Source organism: Protopterus annectens, chromosome 7.part0 (assembly GCF_019279795.1).
Source record: "Protopterus annectens isolate FY-2018-M chromosome 7.part0, PAN1.0, whole genome shotgun sequence".
NCBI classification, from domain to species: domain Eukaryota; kingdom Metazoa; phylum Chordata; order Ceratodontiformes; family Protopteridae; genus Protopterus; species Protopterus annectens.
In genome coordinates, this window is record NC_056739.1 from 68,204,831 (window position 1) to 68,209,864 (window position 5,034).

The following is a 5,034-nucleotide window of genomic DNA, read 5'->3' on the forward strand; positions in this document are numbered from 1 at the left end:
ACACACACACACACACACACACACACACAGACACATACATACAAGACAGCATTCATTTGAATGTTACTACTTTCTTCTTTTACATCTGTTTTAGCTGCCTGTATAATATAATTGGTTTAAATGAATTCCAAAACAAAAATGTACATTGCATATCTGTTTTCCTAGTACAGTTATGAAGCTTTTAGTTAATGACTTAGTGCATACCTCTCAACCTCTTAGTACAACAAATTTGCACAAAGCCTAAAATAATGGAGGTACACAGTCACAAAAATAGGGAGATATTTTAAATATTGTTCCTATAAACTTAGAAAGTTGCTAGAATAAAAGGATTTGTGTTAGCATGCATTTTCTGAAGGATATGAAGTCTGAAACTCAAGTGTATGTCAGTACTTAGTGACTTCAGTCTTCAGTGATTTGCCAGAAAACGACAAATTTTATGAGGAGCAGAGGAAAAATATGAGGCAATAATATGGACAGTCTGTGAAAATCTGCATAGCTGAGGGGATCTACTATTTGAAAAATAATTATGTTTTATTAAATGAACTATTAAATGCACTTGGTACTAGCAGCAAATGACCACCACATATTTTTTAAAGTTGGCAGAGAATCAAATGGGTATCAAAGACTGCAGCAAATTTGTAATACAGACCATTGACAGTAAAGCTAAGTCGTTTATTTTGCACCCTTGTCTGCCTTGTGTAGCTACCTGAAAATAGGACCATTATGGGACGTTTTGTCACTGATGCCTTCATTCCAATAGCATGTACTTGTTAAGCATGAAAGCATCGGAGTCTGTGTACTGAGACCCGCAAATTTAAAGCATCGGAGTCTGTGTACTGAGACCCGCAAATTTAAAGCATCGCAGTCTGTGTACTGAGACCCGCAAATTTAAAGCATCGGAGTCTGTGTACTGAGACCCGCAAATTTAAAGCATCGGAGTCTGTGTACTGAGACCCGCAAATTTAAAGCATCTGAGTTTGTGTATTGAGACCCGTGCATTTAAAGCATCTTACTTTGTCTATTGAGACCTGTGCATTTAAAGCATCTTAGTTTGTGTATTGAGATCCGTGCATTTATAGCATCTTACTTTGTCTATTGAGACCTGTGCATTTAAAGCATCTTACTTTGTCTATTGAGACACGTGCATTTAAAGCATCTTACTTTGTCTATTGAGACCCGTGCATTTAAAGCATCTGAGTTTGTGAATTGAGACCAGTGCATTTAAAGTGTCTTACTTTGTCTATTGAGACCCGTGCATTTAAAGCATCTTAGTCTGTGTATTGAGACCCGTGTATTTAAAGCATCTCATTTTGTCTATTGAGACCCGTGCATTTAAAGTGTCTTACTTTGTCTATTGAGACCTGTGCATTTAAAGCATCTTACTTTGTCTATTGTGACCCGTGCATTTAAAGCATCTTACTTTGTCTATTGAGACCCGTGCATTTAAAACATCTGAGTTTGTCTATTGAGACCCATGCATTTAAAGTGTCTTACTTTGTCTATTGAGACCTGTGCATTTAAAGCATCTTACTTTGTCTATTGAGACCCGTGCATTTAAAGCATCTGAGTTTGTCTATTGAGACCCATGCATTTAAAGCATCTTAGTTTGTGTATTGAGACCAGTGCATTTAAAGTGTCTTACTTTGTTTATTGAGACCTGTGCATTTTAATAGATAATATATTAGTGTGCATCCCTTGACTAGATAAAATGCTAGCTAAAGATATATAAACAAAGTTACTTATACCCTTTACAACTGATAAAATCCAGTGGTCTCAGCACCCAGCCAGTGTGTAGTCTGATTCAAGATTGTCTATGACCAGCCTCCCCATATCTGTACCCTTCCACTACCACTGAAGGAATGGACTGTTGAGACAGACTGCATATTTGTTACACTTTGTCTCATGGAGACACATCTGAAGGCAACATTTGTCACCAAAAACCTCAGCAACAATGTGTGCTCCCTGTCCCTAAATTCTCCACTCTGTGGCTCATGCACATTATTCACAAGCCACAGAGCACATTCTCATTTTCTGCTCTGTGGCTCATGCACATTTTCCCACAAGCCACAGAGCACATTCTCATTTTCTGCTCTGTGGCTCATGCACATTATCCCACAAGCCACAGAGCACATTCTCATTTTCTGCTCTGTGGCTCATGCACATTATCCCACAAGCCACAGAGCACATTCTCATTTTCTGCAATGCTGTGATCAGCAGCTGATTTTGTTTGGATCAGTGACATGCACCTTTACTGATTAATGTCATGTCAGGAAAAGTTATACAGTCATGGCACAGCCTTACCACCCCAACATTTACCACCTGTGGTGAGTATTTACATATCAGAGACGGTACACCTTGGGAACACAGGTGGAACCCATGTGGAACTGTCAGGAAATCTGATATGCACTGATAAGGCTGTGTGCTCAGCCTGTAACTCTACATGGACCTGTGTAATGGCAATCGTGGGTGACCTTCCCTCTGTAGTATTGCAGACAGTGCTACTGTATCATCAGACCATACCCATGAAAGTGGGAACACATATGACACCGTTGGTTCCCCACACACAAATATATGCCCCTATAACCCCTGTGGCCTGCATAGTGTTATATAGGAAAATACACTTATAGTATACATTAACAGACATACCTTGAACTGCGGGTTTGCTTCAGTTCCATAGGTTCATAGGTTCATACTAGGCTATCTGCCCAAGGGCATTTATAAGCCTAGCCCATAGTTATGTGGCTTTCGCCACCCCTTTAGTTTGAATAAAAACTATGCCTATCATTTTTCTGTGCCTCTTTCAAGCAGTGACACTGAAGTAATTCCAGATCAGAGGCTCCTGAAAGTACAGATATGCAGGTGAAACTTCATCAAACCTTCCCTTCAAACATGCAGTAGAGTGTGATATACTGTACCATAAAGGACATTACTAACTTGAAGCTTCCCCAGCTGACACATAGGTGGCTAGTTCCTACCCATTTCCCAAATCTGAGCCACTTCCAGATTCTACTCTTCAATTCCGGTGAGTGAGACCAAAAACTCTTTGGCCACTCCTTGACCTTGTCAGTGATCCACCCTCTGTTGGATGGCCTGTCTGTCACAATGTCCCATGCCTTTTCCTATGTATAATCCTTCACTGAACCTATTGTACAGACCTATTATGACCACTCACTGCATTCCCATCCTGCACCATTCCATATCAAATCTGGTCCCAGTAATGTTGGGCTGTAGCATCTTTGCATAGGAGCCACATGCCAAGTGTGCAAAGGGACTGGAGTAGCACTTTATTCTCCTGGGTGGTAAACGTTTACATGCGTTTTCCCCCTCAGGTGACCATGCCTGTACCTGTATGCCCATAGGTGAAATATGTCAGTCAATAAGTGTGTATGGTATGCTGTGTGATGCCCATAGCTATGGCCACAGCCTCCTCCATTTATCCCCCTGTTTATCAGCTGCAGTTGATGCTATGTGCAGCCTGACTCCCCCTACTACTGATTTATATACTGTAAACATGCCTCAATGTGTGGCCTGGAATGCCACATCCCTTGCGGCATGTCCTTTACAAGGTATCCATTGTACATGTTTGCCTCCCACAGCCACAGGCAGATGATACAGTCATTCCATTGTCATGGGTTCCCAGTTACACATACACTGTGATGCTGGTCTCATTGTTACTGACATTTTCCTCCTGTGCTTTACCAGGCAGAACTACTTTTATATCTCTATAAAGCTACAAGTTTACAGAATCTTTACTGATATTCCTTTATTCCACAGGTCTACAATAATTAGTGTTGGTTTGCAAAATGGCACAAGTGCTTTATATCCTGATATCAGGGGCCAGTAGTGGTTATGCTAATGAAGCTACTTAATGTCCCTGTCCATAAATTATTCTAGTAGTGCAGTACACTGCCCAAACATGCTGTTGCTAGCTGACCATGTTACCAATGTGCTCATTCATACAACATTATGAAGCAAATGGCCCTTATTAGACCCATCATCAAGTATAATGCTCCCTTTGGCATGTACCTGACTAGGCATATGCAACAGTCAAAACACCCACAAAGGTTCCTTACCAGGAGAATCCAGGGTATAAACATATTGTCCTATATGAACTTCTTAAAGCCCTATCTCTATACTCAGTCTCCTACAGGTTACTGAGAGGTGATCTACATCTGGCATACAGGGCATCCTTGGATCCAGCTCTGATGGACCTTTTGCACATCTGCAAAACAAACAGCATCAGAACCACTAGATCCAAGGATTTAAATTTTGCTTGTGACATTAATATGTTGGTGAGATAGATATTTGTCTCAAGTGGATCCTCTTGCTGTGGAACATGCTCCCCATTCATGTGAAACCAACTCCATCTCTAACCTTATTTAAAAGTAACCTTGATGAATGGATGGAAAACCAGAAATTCAACCTGGATCTGGCTCTTGTGTCTCTGATAGACAGAGGCAGACTGTAATGGCCAAACGAACATCCCCCATAACCTCTAGAAACTTCACAACTAACATATCCCCTCATAATAAACCCATACGATATAAAGGGACACAATCAGGTTGGGTTGCACAGCTAAGCTTAAAGGCCCTGGTGGTCATTAGCCTAGTGTATACCTGTTAACTAATTTATGTGGCCATAGCTTCACAATGCAGTACTAAATCCACACTTAGAACCATATTACAACATTGCTTTTTACAACACAAGATGCACAAATGTGTGTTCACATATATGAGGCTATTTTATGGGACTATTTTACACCTTGAGTGGACATGATTGAGTGGCTATAGCTACTTTAGGCATTGTGGCCCACTGGAAGATGGTTGCTTTGTACATACTTGCTAGGACAGTAAGTGATGTCATTGGCATCACCCATTCTGGTGGGTAGCATCACACTGGGGCAGTGATCTGAGGTTACACTTCCATGACTTGCTTCATCAGTGGGAGGTAGAGATTTGAGAGAGAGATGGAAATGTACTGTAAGCACGTTTTTCTGTTATTTTCTTCTCCTGATTTAGCATTTGTATACGTAAG